A 22571-nucleotide genomic window follows, 5' to 3' on the forward strand; every position below is an offset into this window, starting at 1 on the left:
AAAATGAGATACACGAAGCAGAGATACTACGAGAGGGGCGACAGGGTTGGGACTCTTCTGGCACACAGACTGAGGGGAAATAGGGCAGACAGACACATAGAAAAGGTCAAGGATGTGCGGGTGACACCCAGATAAAAACTGAACATATAGCAGAATCATTTGTGGCCTTTTATAGGGCCCTCTACACCAAACAAGAGGGTGAATCACTGGAGGAAATTTCAAAAATATCTTAATGACCACCCCCTACCCAAGTTCAAAGACCTAGAGAGAGAGACACTGGACAAGGAGATAACGGAGGAGGAGGTGGAGGAGGCCATCAAAAAGCTTAAAATAGGCAAGACCCCGGGGGAAGATGGGTACACAGCGGATTTCTATAAACAATTCCAGTCCGAACTAACCCAACCGCTGACCAAATTATTTAGCCACATCAAGACCTTAGAAACCATTCCACCAACATTCCTGCATGCCATAATCACAGTTATCCCTAAGCCGGGCAGAGATCCAGCGGAGTGTGGCTCATACAGGCCCATCTCGCTCCTGAACACAGACGCCCAGATCTTTACCAGGATCCTGGCGACACGGCTAGAACGGTGTCTCCCCCAGCTGATCCACCCCGATCAGGTAGGCTTCGTAGTAAATAGACAAGGAGCGGATAGTATGCGCAAAACCCTGCACATATTGAGCTCAAATGGAGTGAAATCTGATGGTGCCCTTCTCCTGTCTCTAGATGCGGAGAATGCGTTTGAGGGGGTTCTATCGTCCTTGGGGATGGGTCCCAGGTGGCGGGGATGGGGACGGCCCTCTACTCCCGCCCTTCCGCTAAAGTGCTGGTCAATGGAAGAGAGTCGGAGTCCTTTCCTTTAGAGAGAGGCACAAGACATGGATGCACATTGCCCCCCTCTTATACGCACTGGTGATGGAACCTTGGGCCATAGCAATCAGGACTAACGACCAGATCCAGGGTGTCAAGATGGGGGGAACCGATTACAAAATAACCCTGTTTGCCGACGATGTCCTCATGTACCTCTCTAAACCATCCCAATCTTTTCCGGAGGTGTTGAACAGTCTGGACCGATATGGTTCCCTGGCAGGCTACAGGGTCAATGTAGATAAGTCAGTGGCATTCCCGGCAGGCCAGCTCAACGAGACCGAGTGACAATATATCGACAACCTTCCGTTTGGAAAACGTACAGAGGGATTCTCCCACCTGGGGATCCAAATTCCATCAGACCTAGGGGATCTCTTCAAAGTAAACTATCCGCCCCTATGGAAGTCGATCAAACACGACCTGGGATGCTGGTCGAAATCCGGCCTCTCATGGATGGCTCGCCTCAACAAAATGGTAATCCTCCCCAAATCTTGTACCTGTTTCAAATGCTGCCAACCCAGATACCAAACCCATTCCTCCTGGAGAGCAAACGGGCCCTTCTCCGTTATCTATGGGCCGGTAAATCCCATAGAATTGCTTACGACACTCTCACAAGACCCAAAGATGAGGGTGGGGTGGGTTTTCCCGATCTTGACACCTATTATAAGGTGTCACAACTGCGCATCCTTGTTGACCACCTGATGACTGGCCCAAAGAAACAATGGATAACGTTAGATAACACACTCTTCTCGCCAGTCACATTGGACGAATGGCTATGGGTCCCCAAGACATCTATCCCAAGAAGGGTTCTGAAACACCCAGTGTTGGGAGTGCTGTGGTCCATTTGGAAGGAAGAGGGTTACCTGAGATGGCTCACAACGTGGCCCTCACCTTTGAGCTGCATCTGGGCCCCACCACTTTGGGAAGGGATCAACGAACCACTGGCCTTCCAGCAATGGTATGAGGTGGGCCTCTGTAGGGCCGGACAGCTCTGGGTGGATGGGGTGTTTATTTCTCTAGGTGACTTGAAGGACGCCCTGGGCCTCCCTGACCTTTCCCTCTTTCGATATCTACAGCTCAAGGGTGCCCTTACCGAGAGCAGATGGGGAGACACACTTAGACGGGACCTAACCGATTTTGAGAAATTCCTCATAAGCTTTATAGCTTCTTGCTGTTCTCTACCCCATGGGACCCCCCATCTTCCCAAGTACAATGGGGGAAGGACCTGGGCACCCCTATAACAGAAAAGAGATGGACCAAAATCTGTAAGCAGGCACACCGTTCCACAACTGCACCCCACTACCACCACCAGGCTCTGAAGTTGATACACAGATGGCACTACCCCCCACAAAGGATAGCCAGAATGAGAAAAGGCTACAGCCCCCACTGCTGGAAATGCCATGTTGAAAAGGGAGACTATGTCCATATGTGGTGGAAGTGCCAGGTGGCACAAACCTATTGGAGTGAGGTCCTGTCATGGATAAGGGGAGTGGACGGATTGGTGAGAACTCTGTCCCCCTGGCTGGTGTTGTTCGGTATTGAGGTCGAAGGGGGCCCCAAGGTAAAACACGACCACATGTTGCAGGTGATGCTAGTCGCGGCTAGATGCTGCTGGGCCCAGAAATGGAAATCACCCCGACCTCCGGGGGAGGGGGAGTGGGTAACGAAAACACAAGCAATCTACGACATGGAGTACTTGACCCACCTGATCGATGAATCCAAATCTAACATCGAGGCCCTATGGCTGCCATTTTTTGACAAATACGGGAAAACAGCCTGAGGCATGAGTAACCATCTCAGGCGGTTCTCCTGATGCGAACAACACGATTGGGGCAACCCCTTTGGAGTCGGAGGAGATCGATTGTTACAAGACATGTGACTCTTATATGTTGAACCTTATTTTTTGAGCACCGTTTCTCTCTCGGAAGCAACCCTATGCTCGCAATGTATCCTCAGACGATGTGCTGGACTCTGTTGTTGTTATCTACCATTAAACCAAGGTGTGGGATAAGGGGGGGAGTAGGTGTGGGAGGTGGGGGGGAGGGGAAAGTTGTGACCTCACTTTGATACATATATATGTTTGCATTATTTTTTGAATTATGTCATAACTGTAAAATTCCAATAAAACCAAATTTTCAAAAAAAAAAAAAACATTGAACCTGAATCACACTATTACGAAATTTCCTTGACGGATATTTTCAAATAAGGTTCAAGTATAGGGAACCACTTCCACACGGAGACAACTTGATTATATAGCTTCGAATTCATGATCACAGCATTATTGGCGGCCTAATCAAATGCCTTTATCAATATTTGAATCTTTGCTGGTTTCTCTAAAAGACAGTGCATAGAAGCTCCAATCTTTAGCAAAGTGTTTTATACATCTGATTGTAAGTCAGTCATATATTTCACAGTATCACCCTCCCTTAGTATGTTGTACAGTGAATTCGACCCTGCCAGCGTACAGTTTCTATACAACATAACTCTTTTACATTCCACTATACTTTCAAGCGAACCCAGGACATATTTGTACCTTATAATTTCTACTGGTGTGCATTTTGGTATAAAGCGCAATACTTTTTTCCAAATAAGTGCTTCAATTCTTTTTAGATACAGAATCATTTTTATCGGGTAAAATTCTAAACCATAAGTTAGCCTTGGAATAACCTTTACCAGATAAAAATCTCTGCATCCTGACATTGTGAATTTACCAAATTTCGTTTTGAGTGCCTTCAACTGATTGCCCGCCACTTTCGCTTTGGATTCTAGACTTTTTTTTGCAAAATTTAGTCTCATACTGCTAGCAAAGGAATACCCTAGATATTTGAAAGCTTTCTGTAGCCTTATCTTGGTCCCTTCAACAAACCATACTGGATTAGGGCTTGATTTGTTATTTTGACCCAAATTAATAACAACTGTTTTTGTGGGATTAATTTTTAGTTTTAGTTCTTTAGCGAAAAATGCAAACACATCAATTAACCTTTGTAAGCCTATTTTTGTGCGATCTAACAACAAGAAATCGTCAGCATAGGCTACCCAATTCTCTGCAAATCGACCAGTTTTTGGAGTTAGCATCCCAGAAGACGCAATTTTTACATTTGTGCCAGAAACATAAAGATTAAATAAAATGGCCGCCAAGGCCAGCCTTGCTTTAGTCCATTCATCGCTTTAATTTCTCTGGACATCAACCCTTCATTGTTAAGCCTAACCTTTAGAATTGTGTTCGAATAAAGATGGATAATCATTGCTAACAACCCTCTGTCAATTTTCAATGTATCAAGCCTTTGACATAATGTTGGTCTATCAACCATGTCAAATACTGCAGATAAGTCCATAGAAGCAGCATAAAGAGGCCCATGGTCGGATTTCTTTGCTTGGCTTTGCAATATAGATACCAAAAGAGCACCCGCATCAGTCCCCAATCCTTTTTGAAACCCGAATTGCCTCACATCAAGGATTTCATTCTCTTCCATCCATTGCAACCAATTTTCCAGTATTATCGATTTAAAAATCTTGGCTTCTATATTAATTAGTGATATCGGTCTATAGTTGTTAGGACATAGACGATTGCCTTTTTTAAATATAAGTATCACATAAGAGACTTTCCAGGAATCAGGCATGGTTTGTGTCTAGAGTACATCGCTAAAAATTAAATGCAATATCCTGGCCCATAACTCGACACTCTGCTTCAATATAGAGCATGTCAAGTTATTTGGACCAGGAGTGGCAGAGGGTTTTAGCTTTGGGATCATTCATCTTAATTTTACCACTGAAACGTCAAGACACCATTTATGTTCTGTATAATCCACTACCGCTGTGGCATTAGTAGAGAGGGCATATAAATTCTCCAAAAAATTGCACCATACTAGTTCCCCAATCGGATTCGTGATTAACTGCACTTGTGATGCTTCAGTGCTATTGATGAGAGACCAATAATTTCTAGAGTTCTTCTCCTTCATAGCTCCAAGCATAGCTTCCGCGTCTTTCTGTTCAAGATTGGCTCGATGCTGAATCATCCAATTTTTATACGCTTGGCAACATATTCTTGCTAGTTTTTTGTACTCATCTGTTAGCAAATCAAGTTTCTTTATAACACATAAATTCTTATGCAACAAGGCTCTATGTTCTTTAACCTCTAAGTCAAAAATATGTTTATGCATCTTTTTTTTATAAACTAAGGCATTGCTTGAATTCTGAAATAGGTCCAACCTATAGGCGAGTAGGTCATCGAATGCAGCTATGGAGCATGTTACTTTTTTTTGTTCTAATGATTTTTTCTCATAATCATGCCACACCATGTTGTTAAATTTGATTGACTTCAGGGTATTCCATTTCACCCTGTTTCCCTTCACATTTACAATTAAGGGTACCCAGTTCTCATTGCCATTGTAAGCTTTCTTCTTTAAATTCAAATTAGTTGATATCATAGCATGGTCACTTGCAGCCATAGGTTGGACAAGCAGAATTTCAGAGTCCTTAACCAACCTATCACTTACAAATATATAATCTATAATTGTCGACCCACCTTGTGCAGACCATGTACATTTATCATTGAACATCATCTCCATTCCCCTGGCTCATAAGAAATTGCGCCAGAGAGCACCTCTATAACGTTTGCAGCCCTTTTTCAAACCACTCGAGCCCTTATCCATTAAACACCAATCTATCTCTATATTTGATAAATTGCAATCTGCATTCAGATCGCCAGCAATTATAATGTGACCACCAGATGTAGAGGCTAACCATTCCTCAATCAAAACATTTAATTCATCTAACAACTTTGCCAATTTTTGATCATCATACCGAGCGTTGTTCCAATAGACATTGATGACCATTAATCCCACTCTTCCATTTTGTGTATTTAGATAAAAGGTAACAACTTGACATGAGGTGTACAGTTGTTTTTCTGATAGTTTTTCAATCAGGTTAGAATTTTGAAAAGCCAGTGCCAGGCCACCCTTGGGGCATCCTCTTGGCCCACAAGAACCAGGAAGACATAGAACAACATAACTATCCCAAAACAGCTGACCACAAGCCCAGGATTCCTGTACTAACACAAAATCAAAGTTTTCTTGCACAATTTTTTGTTCATAGCAAGGTGCATGTGCCCCCTGGAATTCCACTAGATCAGCTTGAAGTGGCCACCTTCACTAAAGGGGCTTACCCATGTTTTTGAGTTGCTCTATAGATCCTTTGGGGGGCACCGCCTTCGTACGCCATTCTTTCATATCAGAAAGAAGCATGGCGTCCAGAAGCTGTCAAACACTCTCAACACTATTAACACATGAGTCGAAATTTTGTACCGTCAACTCATTCTTTTTCAGATATTCCACAGATACATGTTCTTGATAGTTATAAACATCAAAACCCCTCTTTTGCAATGAACCGGCTTCCTTCAGGATCAGGGCACGTACTAGGGGTGACTGAATCACCAACCGCACAAAATCAATCCTATTGGGATGAATGTAATCTACCAGCTGTATGTCGTCAGGTCTGTTCAAGGTTGGGGCTTAACGATCCTCAAATACATAATGTAAAATGAGGCTTGGTACCTCCGGAAAATGCGGTTGACGCAGTATACAGATAGAATCCCCTGGAATATGAGATTTTTGCATAGACCTTTCCTTGACACGCCTATTGCCATTCCCAAGTTGCGAGTACCACCTCCCCGTCTCTTCTGATTTGTCTTGTGTACTCTCACCCCCTGATCTATAAGTGTCCGTCTGAAATCCCATTTTTGTTCCCATCTTATTTTCGAAAGCAGCCTTCACAGGTGATGTTCTGGTTATTCCGCCTGCTACATCTACGTCTTTTTTATTAAATAGATCTTTTATGATCCTCCGTACACATTCCTCAGTTACAAAGCTATCTGATGTAACTTGTACAGAATCCTTTTTTGAATCACACTTTGTTTCAGTGCAGGACAAACCACTTGGCATTAAACCCTTGATCTTATTAATATCTTGGGATAGCCCTTTGTTGGTACTATCTATCCCCAGGGGAACTTGTATAACGCTGGCCATTGCATTGTTCCTGGAGCCCACATTTTGAATAGTGGATCCATCAGTTTCCTGATTTGTGCCTTTAGACAACATATGTGAACTATCAGGAGGACAGGACCTTTCTCTCAAAAGTGAGCTAATGGAATGCCCAGCTTCCTCCCTTGAAGGGATTTTTATACGTAAGGGAGCATCCGGATTCTTAAAAAGGTCGAATATATCTAACATCCCCATTTCCAGATTTTTTAGATTAGAGTCAATTCTGTCTGTAACTCTTTTATTCCTCAAAAACATCAGAGAGATTTGACTCAACATCACAATACCCAGACGGCATGACTTCATTGTTAAAGTTCTCTTTATCAGCAGGCAAGTGTGCATGATCGGGGTAAATGCTTGATTTCTGCTTTCTGGGAGACTCTACAACTAAGATGACCTCCTCCACCTCTATGGGATGAATTTCTGTTACTCGTAGACTAGGCTCCCTCAGGAACTTTCTTGATGAAACATTCAGGGCCTTCTGTGACTGCACGTGTTTCTTCTTCATTTTTTTCAGTGTTTTTTTGTTGATATTTTTACATTAAATATTTCAGCAACCTTTATGGGAGGAGTATCCAAAGTGGATATCTGTATATCAGAAGCAAGGCTTCATACTATATTTATATCAGCTACTGGCGTCCCGCTTACAGCTTTCTCGCTAATGTTAGCAGGTAAGCAAAAAGGCCCAGTGACATTGTGACTCCCACAATCCTCAGTGGATTTTTCATTAGGGTTGAGCTTTTTTGGCTTATCATTCTGCAAAGTTTGCTTCACTTTTAGGTTCAGTGTGGAAACCAACTTCGCTTCCATGCCGCCTTGAACCAATGGTGGAACAAGCAATTCTGAAAATGTGTCCGCTAGGGTCTCGGGCCACGCTATTAAAGCATTCAAGATTTCTTTTAAATACCATGTCTGAGCTTTTACTTCATTATATAGCTGTTGGTTGTCAATATCTATTTCTTTTATGTCACTCATACCAGCTTTCTATTTTTTTTTTTGTTTTGTTTTTTTGAGTCCTCCTCATCGATCATCACCTTATTTGTTCCTAAGGAGGTTGTATTCTGGGTTGAGGAATCGAAGTGCTCCAATAATCCTAACAGGGTTATCACCCCTGATAGAAATATCGGAGGTGTGTCCAAAAATGACATGCCGAGATTATCTTTACTAAACCCACAGGGCATCGCGGACTGTCTTCTATCCTCATTGAATAAGGATTGTGAGGATTCCGGTAGCTCATTCTCCCCAGCATCCTCAACAATTAGCTTTGATGTATTTTGCGCATACACCACTAAACCCTCATCAGAGTCAGAGGAATCAGGGAGTGGTAGTGCAACCGCTTGAGCGATGCTCATCCTCCTTGTTTTTATAGTGTTGGTGAGCATAGCAGCGTCACGATTAGTGTCTAGAGTCTTTCTTTTCATATTACTTCAAAGCACGGGACAGTCACAAGAGTAGAACGGGAGATAAATGCTCTGATTAATCCCATCACCTCAAACACAAATTACTCTCCCAGCCAAAACTATCTGTTACACACCCGCTTACTTGCAGATGAAATCATTGTTATATTGAGGAATTACTCGCAGTACAACAATAGGCTAATCTGCTCATCGCTCCCAGCGACAAACAGCAAACAGCGTACTTCTCTGTACTTCCGGGTGCGTGCGCAGGTGCGCTACGCACTCGGAATATCAATACATAGGCGGGGCGGTTCAGAGGCAGTCCCTTGTTAGAAGAGCCAATCAGGTAGATCCTAATAGGGGAAACAGAAGGCAGGATGAAACACGGTCAATCCGTGTATATATAGATTCAGCTTATCACAGATACTGTTTCAAATGGCTGAAAAGTATAACTACTTGGTCCAGGCAGCCGCGGTGTATCCTTTAAAGACTTCCTCCACACGTTCAAACGTATCCTCCAACCCTCGAGTCCCCGAACCGAGCCGCAGACAACGAGTCTCCCACAGCAAACAGCGTACTTCTCTGTACTTCCGGGTTTTTGATGCACTTAATACCAGACTTGAGTTTGATTTTTAAGCGCGGATCCGGGATTCAAACCTCTTTTGCTTTGCATGCTTTGCATGGTCTTGCTTACAAGACCAGCGCATTGCCCCTATGCTATCTTCCATTCCAGCACAGGCCAACTCCTCCTATGAATGCCTAGTCTGCAGGCTCTCTCTCTCTCCTGGCCTCTCTGTTACTGTGGTCAAGATCTACAGGCCATCTGTCCAGGTTGCCCTTTTACTCGCAGAGTGGGCCTCTCTCTCATCGTCCCTCCTTGCCTCTACCTCTCAACTTCTCGTCCTCAGAGACATCAACATAAACATGGATGCTTCTAGCCCCTCTTCTGGTCTCTTTCACAATCTCTGTGACACTCTCTCTCTCTCTATTCTTCCCTCTGGCGCGACACACTCTGCCAGGCACACCCTAGATGTTCCTATCTTGTCAGACACCCCCTTCTCATCACTTTTCTCTCTTGGACTGACTACTTCTCCCCTTTCACCTGTCATTCTCTGTCCCCAGGTAAAGCTGACCCTAGCACTGCCAGCCACTTTCTCGGTCATCTGGCCCATGACGCATGTGTCAGTGGAGGCTTTCACTGCTACTTTCGCTGCGGCTCCCACTCTGACACAGCCCTCTCCAACCTGCATCTCTCAATCTCTAACACTCTTGATGTCCTTGCTCCTGTTATGAGAATCCGTCTGAAGCCCACATCCAAGTTCAACTCTTGGTATGATTCCAACCTCGCCACCCTTCAATGCAAGTTTAGGGTGCTGAGAGGATGTGGAGGGCATCAGGCTCATCCTCCAACAAAGTTGTCTGCCGCCTGCTCCAAAGGCATCCAAGCCCACATATTTGCGGTTTCTAACAACTCGGCAAAACTTTCAAAACCTGCAAGGCCCTGGCCAATTCTGCTGCAGTCTCCACCTCTCCTGCTCCCTCCCAGGCGCTTGGCATGGCACTGGCTTCTCACTTCACCACAAAAGATCAGGACATCCTGTCCACTCTCTCCTCATCCTCTTCCTCTACCACCACCGGCCACTCTGCAGCCGTCCCTCCTCCTCCTTTTTCCTCCTTCCCCTTGTTCACTGCCAACAAAGTTTCTAGTCAAGTCCGATCTATGAAAGTCTCATCAAAGCAGGTGCTCCCCTGCTCCTCCAGAACCATCAAAAACCACATTGACACCCTTGCTCCAGCCTTGGCTGATTGCTGCAATCACTCTATTGCCACTGGAACCATCCCTTCCCCCTAAATCACTCCCTTGTGCACCCCCTCCTCAAAAAGCCTTCTGGCGTTCCTTCCTCTCTGGCAAAAAACTGCCTGATCTTTATCACTCCTTTCCTGGGAAAACTCCTGGAAAAGCTGGCTGGGCATCTCTCAGCTTACTCTCTATACTGAATCTCTTGGTTGTCTGCATGACAACCAGTCTGGCTTTAGAGCAACCAGAAGCACAGAAACTGCTCTACTGAACACCCATGAAGACTTTCTCCTTAATCTCGACTCTAACCTTCCTTCTGCCCTCATTCCCCTTGATCTATTCTCTTCTTTCGATATGGTCAACATGCCATCCTGATCAATCATCTCCATGACAACCTGGGTATCACGGGTCAGGCTCTAGCCTGGTTGACCACCTTTCTCTCTGATCGACCCTCCCATTTCGAACTTGGGTCCTTTCTCTCTACCATCTCTCTCACTATGTGTGGTGTTCCCCAGGGTTCTAACCTCTCACCCTGGCTCTTCAATCATTACTTGCCAGCTCTGTCCCACCTCATCTCTACCTTCTGTTCTAACTTTCATCATTTTGCGGATGAGACTCAGCTATTCTTCAGGCTTTCTCAGCCTTCTCTACTCTCTTGCTCACACCTGACTGTCTATCTGTGATTCAGAAATGGTGTCCTTCCAACGATCTCTGCTTTAATGCCAGTAAGACTGAGATCCTTCTCATTGGGACCCATGATCCCATTTTCCCTCTTTCACTCTGGCCACCCACCCTGGGCCCTCTACCCACATCTTCCTGTGAGGCGAAGAACATTGGTGTCATCTTCAACTCCACCTTCTCCTTCTCTCTTAACATCTTTGACATCTCTAAGAAGTCACACTACCAGCTGCAACTGCTCAGAGGTATACTTGCTTTTCTCACTTTCCCCCAGAAGATCACTGTCATATCATGTCATATATCATATCATAACCATGATATCTCATTTTTTTAAAATTAGTTCAAAGTGCAATTTGGTTAATTAAAACCTTTTACACTACAGAAAAAATATATCAACGGGAACAATTACATTTCAGTCATAAAACCATTTGACAAACATGTTACAGACAATTTTTTTCCAATCTAAAAATACATCATAAAATTCATTAACAGATTGCTCGCTTCCAAATATAAAAAGCTGCCCCAGTATAAACCTTTATCTCTCCATCAAAAATAACTGACCAAAATTGGTCAGATTCAATCATTTGGGGATCCCCAACTATATGTACATACCCTTTGAAGTACCATTGCTTTAATTTAGTACAAATGTTAAGAATATGTCTTGCAGTCTCCACCTCTATTTTGCAGTGCCTGCACAATCTTTCTGCACGGGGGGTGTTTGTCCATGCCCCGGTTACTTCATTACAAGGGAAGGTATTCAGGCGTACTTGCAAAATAAATCTTCTTAAAGCCCTATTACCAGTTTTTAGCAAATATTCTCTTGGAATAGTAGGTTTAAGACCTTGGAGAGCATAACTAACGTATTGTGGCTTAGTATAGAGGTAGGATTGGTTTTCACACAAATCCCAAATACAAGCTTTTTCCTTAAGACTTTTCAAAATGAATACAATGTTGTCTTTCACCGTTGGATCCTTATAACCTAAAGCTTCAAGGAAGGTTAGTACTGTATTTTGTAGACTTACAGTATAAGTATTCTTGAACCTGCCTTCACTTTTATTTTTTCCTATAAGATCAAACAGATTTCCTTCCTCCCCATCCCCTGATATTATTCTGAAGTAAAGTTTACAACATCCAATTTTCCACAGGGTCAAAAGGGAAGTGAGCCCCAGTTTGCATCTGATTGCTTCCCTTCAAGTTGATCAAGTTTTCTCAGATATTTGCTCTCAACTGTTTCAAGAGCATACATAATACCAGGGATAATGCAGCTCTTATATACCTCAAGAAAGCCTTCGATGGAGTGACCTCCTTTACTAGCCATATATTTCCATATAACAATCCATTTCTTTAACATTTTTAAGTTTACCGCCTCTTGGAAAAATTGTATGCAGGGGTTGCTCTGAATGGGCATCCCAAGATATGGGTAGGCCTCAACAACTTCCAATTTAATAAAGTTGATGTGCCATCTAGAGGTACATTTTTTCTTCTCTTTCTTTGTTGCTCCACATACCATATTCTTGTTCTTATTTATATTAATATTAAGGTTGTTTGCCTCAGAGTAAGAGAACAGGCTATTCAACATTCTTTGCAATCCTACCGGAGTTGTATCCATAAGGATAGTATCATCTGCATACATAAGTCCACATATTGCTTTCCCCCCCACACTGGGAGGAAAATTGTTTAAGGCAGTAAAACTCTCCCACATATCTGAAAAGTACAAATTATACAGTATTGGTGACGTAACACATCCCTGCTTGAGGCCTGTATTGGTGCTGATCTCGGATGATAGCATCCCTCTTTTTCCCAAACAGATGGACACTGTGGTCTCCCTATACATTTCTTCCAAAAAATAGAGAATTTTTGGACAGATCTTTTTTTCCCTCAATTTTTCCCACCATAGGCCCCTATTGACACAGTCAAAAGCTTTCGAATAATCTATGAAGCACACATATAATTTTTCCCCCTTATCCTTAGAACCAGCTCTGATGTGTTTCAACATGGTCAGATTATCTAAAGTACTGTATTCTTTTCTGAAACCTGTTTGTTGGGCAGAGAGGAGACACTTCTCCTCCATCCAGAAATTCAGTCTGTCTACTAGCAGGGAACAAAAGACCTTATAGCTGCTATCAGCCATTGCTAGTAATCTATATTTATCCGGCAGTTTTCTGTCCCCTTTTTTAAAAATTGGGATAACTATTGCTTTCCTCCAACTATCTGATATAATACATGTTTCCCATATACCATTAAATAGCTGGAGGAAGAGCACTGCCCATTTCTTAGAATTTTGTTTTATAACAATATTGGCCAGCCCATCCTGGCCAGGGGCACGTGAAGATTTCATTTTTGAGATAACTTTAAGGATGTCCAAATACCAAAGGGGAACTTATAAATGCCACATAGGTTTTTACAGGTAGGGATAGCAGAGATGTGACTTGTCTTGAAGAAGAGATGAGTAATATACTGCTTCCAAGACTCCTGTCCCACGTCATTATGTTCTCTATTAACTTCACCCATCAAGAATTGGCGGCATAGGTACCAAAACTTTTTTAAATCATGGGTTTTGCATAGCATATATATACACCTCCAATTTGCGTTATTGATATTATATTTATAATCCTTTACCGAATTTTTATAGTGAGTCTTAATGTTTCTAGATCTCTTAATTCTCTCTTCATCGTCTAAGTCACATAACTCCTTAAATTCCCAGATATCACGCTTCATTTCTTTTTTCCTATCCTGAATCACTTGGTCAAATTTATGGGAGTGATTTTTACCATTAGTATTTTTCAAAATGATATTACTATTCGATCTACGTATTAGACCCAACAGGTTAGTGATCTAATTTAGGCCATTTAGGGCAATGTCCTGGCCATCAACATTGAGTCGATCAAACAACCCATTGAAAAAGGCTAGATTTTTATCAGACCAAGTGATCCTGTTTCCACCTGCCATAAATTGGATATTCATCACTTTACCTACTTCCCATCTCTGTATTTTTGGGCCATTGGTGAATTTGCTCATAAGGGGTGTATGGTCACTCAGAGGGGTGTCTACATGTTCAAAAGAGATACTAGAGTGACTTAGATTTTTGTTCACAAACTTATAGTCTAACCTATACCCAACCTTCCCATTTGTCCAGGTTTCCCTATTACCAGACCCTATGTTAGGTTCCAAATAATTTAGCCCCAAACAAGACATCAGGTTCATCCATCAGAGTCCCTGTAAGGTTTGGGGATTCGACTCCCCAACCAAACAGTAATCCTGTGTTTCCAATGATACAGTAATGAGCGTTTCATCCAAAAGTTCCTTGCACCTATCCATCTCGCTTTTGGCGGATTCACAGTAGGCGTTAAAATCCCGTACTATGCAAATTTCAGAATCAGGGGATTCCAATTTCCAGTCTTCGATGGTTGATTTTAGGATCTCCCCAATCTCCCAAATGTTATCCCCCCTGGATGGGAGTAGATGCTAATGAGAAGCAATTTCCCTGATAGGCTTCCCCTATCTATTGCTGCACACATAACATAGGGAAGGTTCCCATGACTCTCATAAAGTGTATAAGAAAAATGATTTTTCACCCCAATACATAAACCTCTAAACGGTCGGCACTTTTCATCTTTAGTGGCAGCTTTATTCCATATATTATATCCGTCCAGTAAAATTTCCCCCGTGACCCAAGTTTCTTGTAGGGCAAATATATCACTCTCTAACAACAATTGAATGCCATCCTTATGAAGTAGGGAATTAAAGCCCCTACTATTCCAAGAGAAGAGGGTAAATTCAGTATTGCATGTCTCATCTCAGCATGGAATAAATGAGTTTCCCTTCCAGAGACTTCTATTTCCTTACATCTGTCTCATTATGAGTCGGGGAGATCATCCCCAAATCCCTTTTTTTATCTTTAGAATCTTTATGGATAGAGGAATGACATATCACTATTTCATAATTATTACCCCATACTCCATTAGAGTACTCCCGTATAAGGTCAACAAAAACCGCAGATCTGAATTGAACAGTAACCCAATCTTCCCATCTTCCAGTTTTGGGCAAAATGATGGAATCGATATCCCCTGTATTAATATTTTGTAGCTGCGGTATCAATGACAATTTGTTCAATATCCAAGCCCGATTTAAAAAAGGGCTTTCATCAGTGGTGGATTTTTCAATGATCTTGATACTTTTCCCCACTATAACCTGGGGTTTTCCTTTCAATCCAGTAAAGTTAGTCATTCTAATGTTAGTACTACTATGCATAGCCAGACATTCCATCTCCTTAATGTATATTTCCCTCTCCTTTTTTGTGGCTATTTTGTAAGAGGCGATAGTGACATATTTAAAATTATTTCCCATAGGCACTACGTCCTCTGGTTCAATTTCATCAGACACATGTTCATTGCCCTTTAACCAATTATCTAGACGCTTATTTTGGATTACCACTTTATTTCCTTCGTCCAACTTCCGCTGACATTCAATAATCTCATAGTGGTTCCCCACTTCCACACATTCAAAGTCTAAAGGAACAGGAGTGGCAAGTGCCAAGGAATTCTTTTTGGCACTCTTATTAGATTTGACCTTGGCCGTCGCCACCCTATTTCGATTGGGTCTCTTATTTTTCCTTTTACGTTTAGTATGTCTCTTTAAACCTTGGGATACCATTATTTCCACAGAACTATCACTTGAATTAATTACTTCAGCCAGTCTTCCCCTTGAGATAGGAGGCTCACCAGAGTGTGTTTTTAACTGAGCATCATCTTTCTCATTTTCTTTTTACGTGGCCAGAACCAACTTGCTCAAGTCTCCTAGAGCGTCATTTGACTCCTTGAGGTGTTTTTTATCCCAATGTGGATCATTTCCTCAATATTCCTCTACCATTATCCCGAGGGATCTAGTGTTATCAATAGTCTGTTGTACTAAAGATTTGGTGTCACTCTGATCTTTAAGCAGCTTAGTGCAAATGGTCAAGAGGACATCCATCATGGTAGTCAGAGCATCACATTTCTCTCCCACTTTAAGTGAGTTTTCACCTACACCACTCCTTTCGCTATTTGATGAGTTCTCAACAGAGTTTCCAGGTGAATTCCAAGAGACCTCCCCTTCATTAAGTATGTCTTCTATTTGTGCAAATTGATTCAAGTCAGGAGTGGCAGACAGATTTATTCCAATAACATTATTCATATCAATTTCGTCGACCCCAGAGATATCCAAATCAATTCCCGTTACCATAGATTGACGCCTGAAATTATGTACTAATTTCAGCAAAGAGTTGTTGTCAATCATCGAGCTATTGGAAGGGGGAGGTTGGAGTTGTACAGTTTCAGATACATTCACTTTTTCTTTGATGGTTAAAAAACTAAGTATCTTAGGTTGCTCTAATACACTTTTAATCCCTCAAGTTTGCTCTTTCTTCCCTCCTTTTTTGTTTTGTTTTACTTTACCCAACTTCTGAGTACCTAATTTTAAAATAGGTGTTGGCATAGATGTTTTCCCCTTCTTAGATCTAAGGTTATGTGAGCAGGGACTCAAAATCATGATGCTAGGAAGGGGAGGCAAAACCGTCCACTAAAAATTGAGGAGGTAAATGCAGGAGTTTTATATACCCCTGAGGAGAGAGAGGAACCACCTCGCAGCCTACAGGGAAAAACAGCCCAATAGGGCACACCGTGGCTTAAACCAAAAATTAATAACCCACCTAACCTAGGTGGTGTATAACTAAAGTGCAAGTGTGCTTGTGCAAAAAAAGAGCCTCTGACCTGCAGAAATTAGCATTCGTAAAATACGTCATAAACTAAAAGTAATAGGGGAGAAGATATCTTCGCAGTCCCAAAACAATAAATTAGAATTAAGTCAGGAGGTCTTTCAACAATATCACCTTAAGAGGAGCAATCTGTAAAAACGTGGAACACAAATTATCAGAATTAAAAACCATAAAAGGACTATTACTATCAAAAATTAAAAGTGAGCAAAGTCACTATCACAAAAACACACACCTATCAAAGTTAAATAAGTCCATTAATTCTTAAAATTAAAGACATAAGACAAAAAAAGGTCAGATTGTTAATTTAGAGTGTAACCAATATTGACCGAAAAAAACAGTTCCAGATATCCACCTGGTTTGGGAACGCCCGACAGCTTAAGGAGCGGCCTTAGTCCGACTCTCCCCCCCAACCAGGAAGACCTTTTTTATGAAGGAGTAAAACAGCTGGTTTCCTTACTTCTGTTCCAATCCGCTTGCTTAAAGTTTGTCCATACACAAGTTTATGGGCACAGGAGCAGGAACTTAAAGGAGTTTGCACGTCTCAACATGCCCAACAGCCTAACAGCACTACTGTGCCCTTGTCTCCACTGCGGGCTTAACGCCACAAGGGCACCAACGTGTGTTTTTATCCCCGTACTTCCGGGGTCGGCGTGGCCTGGCGGCGAGGTCCGCATTCAAAGATTCTAGGCACAGGCAAGTTAGAAACACACAGCGTTTAGGGGAAGCGCCGTTTTAGATTCCAGCACAAAGCACCTGGGTGGCTCCAGCATGTGCTTTTATCCTCGTACTTCCGGGGTGGGTGTGGCCTGGCGGCGAGGTCTGCATTCAAAGATTCAAGGCACAGGCAAGTTAGAAACACACAGCGTTTAGGGGAAGCGCTGTATTAGATTCCAGCACAAAGCACATGGGTGGCTCCAGCGTGTGCTTTTATCCCCGTACTTCCAGGGTGGCCGTGGCCTGGCAGCGAGGTCCGCATTCAAAGATTCCAGGCGCAGGCAAGTTAGAAACAGACAGCGTTTAGGGGAAGCGCCGTATTAGATTCCAGCACAAAGCCTCATTTTGGCATTGTGAAATACAGAGCTCACACACAGTAAGCTGCACAATGTCATTAAAAAGTGACATGTTTGCAAGGATTGTCATTTGCAAGACTTTCTTTTGTGGTAGTCCATATAAATCTAAAACTGTTATAGAGTAACATGGTACCATTCACAATAAATACATGCAGGAATCTTGCATTTTTAACAGGCCTTAAAAATAGGGCTATGAATTATCTTTTAGCATTATATTTTGCAGATCATCATGAGAAAAATCCTTCATTAATGGCATTTTTGCTATTATCCATGGTCCTGAACAAAGAAGAAGTGTCAATAGAGAAATACAATTGACACATTTAGAATCTAGATGAGGGGTCAAATGTGTTTATCAAATGAAACAGTGAGCAACATCCATTGTTCGATGGGACATACCAGCGTTTTGTTGGTGGAAAAATTATTGCAACACAAATGATACCTTAAAGAAACATAATACTGTTTGGAGATTATATTAATGTGCAGGAATTAACAGCAATCTAGACCAAGTGAAATTCTGGTTCTGGAAATGTACAATGGCCTTTAACTTCATTTGGCCTTAAGTTGGTGTTTACAAGGAATGTTTAGGAAATGAAGTGGCAAGCCGGATATTGGTAGTGGCTTAAGGCCAGTAAAAGTGCTCAAAAACATGGCTGCGGTTAAGAAACATTACAGAGTGCTCAGCGTATTCCCATAGGAAATATTCAGGACATGTAGTGGCAAATGTATTTTAATTAAGCATGTTTGGACAGTAAAACTGGTCATGAGTTGGAGCATTTAAAACAAAAATTACAGGTGGATTTTATGATTCTCCGCTTAGGAATGTTCAGATCTATTGTGGCAATTGGTTGTAACAACACAAAACCAGTAACACTGCTCAAAACCTGTTAAGATTTAAAGATCACTTCACTAAGGTTTAGGGGTGGAGGTGTGCCTCCTGTGAAATTGTGTGCGAAATACTGCTTTATCTTTATTAAAGAATGAGTTGAGGCCAAGGAGGTGAGCCCACTCTTCAATGCCCTGTCTAAGGGTAGAGGCAAGTGGTACCTCACTGGGAGAGACTCCCCCTTAGGGGAAAAGGACTCCTGTTCCTGTGAGGAACTCTCTAAACCATTTCACACGATGGCATACATGGGACTATCTAAATGCCAAATTATTTCAGCACCTGAGACTTACAATATTATAAGGAGGAAAAGAAAATTGCCCCTTTAAATGAGGACCTCCAATTAACTGGGACAAGTACATTGAAGAAGGAGTACACTCTGAACGAAGAGAAGAGAGAGAGGAACGCACACGCAGGCATGGGAGGCCCCTGTATATGTAACACCTGCCGGAAGCAGAGTGAAATAGAGACAAGGAGCCCACAGAATGGCAGAAGGAGATGAGAAGGGATAAAACTGGGGTGAAGGAAGCCCCAACTTTGGTGGTGGCGCGACCACAAGGAGGTTGTGGTGGGTAGACTACCCAACCAACTACGCTGACACCAACAAGCAGATACTGCAGCAAACAGTCTGGTTACCCGTGGAGGTACCGAGACTCAGGGAAGGAGAAAGAGAACCACAAGAAGAGGACTACGGCAGCAAAACCAAACTGACCAGGCAGAGGCACAAAAGAGAAGGTGCCAAGCCAATACGGGCCCCGCAGAAGGTAACGTGGAGAACAGGAAAACAAGCCAAAAGGGTGTAATCATAGATACTCATCCTAAGTGAAGAATACCTGAAACAAAAGCTAATGAACTTGAACTGTATTAATGTCAGAAAGAGAATCGCTGAAGACCCTGAAAGGCAAGCCAATAGTCCTTGGGGATCACTATGCTGGGAAGAGGGGATCTATCCCATTAATCAACTATGAAAGAGTGGAATATAACAGAGAGAAAACACAGTGAACTGAAAAACAGAGAAACCCCTAAGATAAATAATGTACAAAAGAGACAAGGCTGTAAAGAGCTGAACTATTGTCCAGAGAGCAAGAGCCACACAGGGAAATAAACTTTGCAAGGTTACTCAAAGCTCATTAACCGAGATCCAAAGATTTAACAAAGGTTAAAGACATGTCTAAAGAAGAGAGAAAAGCTAACAATAGCTTCAGAGAACTGCGTGAATTGATAAAGAAAGTAATGAGAGACTATTTGAAAATTGTATATTAACAAGAGAATGAAAGAAAACAACTGCAAGAAGCAATCCTCGGGAGAAGGGAGTCATTCTTCTGACCTTAGGTTGTTTAGAATTGTTGTAGGGTCTGTAAGGGCTAGTTTTGGACAGCAGGCCTATTCCACTTGGACATTCACTGCCAACTGCTGAGCACCTTCCATAGTCATAGGGAAAGATAGGCATCATTCTCTTCTTTAAGAAACACACATTGGAAATGCCCTCAGCATGTCTGTGTGCTCCTTCTGGTCCGCCACACCTGTTACATTGGTCAAAACATGATTAGGAATAGAAAAATATTTTACTGAAGGATTTGGGGGCTCTTTCTTTGATCTTCAGAGAAAATGTAGTGGGAAGTGGTGCATTTTTAGGCATGATGAACCAATAACATTGGTCACTACTTGGAGCATTTGAAAACCACTTTGCAGAACGTGCTGGGTATTTTACTTTGATATTTGTCAGAAAGTTTGGTCTAACAGTAACTTTCCTGGATCTCAAATGCACATTATTTTATGATGGACAATTCGTCATGCAGTTGCTTTATTTGCCCATTATCCGCATGTCAGATGGCAAAGTACCAGAAAAAGTATTTATTTCTGCCGGGACACTACATCGAGTAGGCAAGATTTCTGACAATTGTATGTGTTGTCATCAAACACAAACCTAACTAGTTCAAACATTGGCATATGCGAATTATTTAATAAAGAAAATGTGAACATGCATGCCACCTATTTTCCCATTATGCATTTGCCAGCTAAGCAAAGGTATAGAAGTTTTTTAACCAGGACACAAACATGGGCATGTTCTTCCATTTTCTTGGCTATTTGTGTATACTTTTCAACTGGGCAAATTAGCAGAAGATGGGAAGTTCTTCACAAGGACAATGTGCATGGAACAGTTTCAACCAATAATTTGCACACAAAATTTGCATGCACCAACAAGGCAAATGAAAGTTTTAAATTGGGGACAATTGGGCATTCAAGCAACACATTTTCCCATTATGTACTTGCTAAGCTTTTGTTAATAGCCCCATTGCAAGCTACTCAAATACAACATTAGAATGCTTGGTTGATTTCAACAGTTGCTTGTCAGATTGTGTACCTTTTCCAGCCAGCAGCTGACCTACTAGTGATTTGCAGATTAATGGTGCAGCGACCATAGAGTGGATCTAGCCAATAATTTAGTTACATTGCGTGCCCACATCCCAACTATCTACCTGACTTTGCTCCTTCAAACAATCACTGAATGTTGTATCATACTCCTCCTTTGCCTCTCTGACAGGCAAAGCACTGCAACACAATAATCTATGGCAGGAGGCACTATACAAATGCAAGATAACATAACATTGACCAACCAGTGTGGGGGCACCAATAGATTTACTTGTGCTTTCAACTGCACTAGTGTGGACATCATGGGACTCATCTCTTCTGATGCCTTAAGAATCATCTGAGCAGCCTCCTCCATGCTTCTTTTGGACTTTAACAATACCCCAGTCTTGAGAGGCAATCAAGTCCCCGTTCCACCCCACACTCAAATGGTTATTCCATGACACAAACCGAAAGTCAACTATGTACATCAAAACATGTCCCTCACACACACACACACTGGGTGCAAGTGATTGTCTAAATCTACTTTTTCACATGCAGTAACCCAATGAGCCAATACTACACATGGAAGTAAGAAACAAACATGTATTATGAACAAAATGAATTAAATGAAATGAAAGCATAAAACATATTTCAAACGATGAAATGAAATGTATGTCTGAAACAGAATAAAAAAACATATGAAGAACCAATCCAAACATGTGTCCAATCTCACGGTCCACCAAATGAAATCCAAAGGAAACGTAAATTGAAAAATCCATTGATCCATGGTGATAAAATAAAATAAAATCCTCACATGATCCACTGTTCAACTATGTACACCGAGTTCATCCAGGGTCCATGAGCCCAACGAAAGAAATTAAATGTATCCAAAAAACTACCTAAGAAAAGAACTATATACAAATGTGTGGGGCATAGACCAAACACCACAAATCAAAGGAAAACAAAAATGAAACCTAACACTAAAAACTATATACAATGGCGGCGGGCTAGTCCGACGGCTCACTTTCTGATTTCCCGGGCAAGGGCATCATTAAACTCCTGCTCAATGTCCTGGAGGCGGTCCTCTTCCATAGCCCAGAGGGTTCGCAGGGACGGTGCCATGTTGACCTCCATCTCCCTGCGAATTGCCTCGAGGTACTCGGCCCCTCTCAGTTCCCTCTGCATGGAGTTCTCCGCCCTGACCATTGTGAGCCGTGCCTCTTCTGCCCGCCGCCACTCCGCATCTATGGCTTGGCCCATCCGCTGTCACATGGAAGACACTTCCAATCCTGGGTCCTCCTGCCCTCTGGCCAATGCCTGCCCCTCGGATGTTGAAGGCCCCGAGCCATCATGGCTCCCACCTTGTTGCTGCTGCTGCTGTGCCTGTGCCTGAGCCCTGGCTCTTGCTGCCTGCACGTCCTCCTCCGGCTGGGGTGCAGTTGTTGTGGTGGCCACCCCTGCTGGACGTCCGACTCCCGACTGTGGCAGGGATGTGTCCTCCACCAGCCTGGCCGCAGGGTGACAAGCAGGTCAACAGGGTACCCAGGTGATACATGGGTGGGAAGATGGCATGCAGGACGACTGGCACATGGGGGTTTCAGGTGAGGAGGGGGTTGGAAGTCGGTCCAGCAGACGGAGGAATCCAGTCCTGGTGACCCGTCCCAGTAGGTCAACACAGTCAATGATGCATCCGAGATGACTTGCAGTGCCTTCACGAAAACACTGCAGGTCACCTTGCATG

Source organism: Ambystoma mexicanum, chromosome 1q (genome assembly GCF_040938575.1).
Source record: "Ambystoma mexicanum isolate Mex_15411 chromosome 1q, UKY_AmexF1_1, whole genome shotgun sequence".
Lineage (NCBI taxonomy): Eukaryota > Metazoa > Chordata > Amphibia > Caudata > Ambystomatidae > Ambystoma > Ambystoma mexicanum.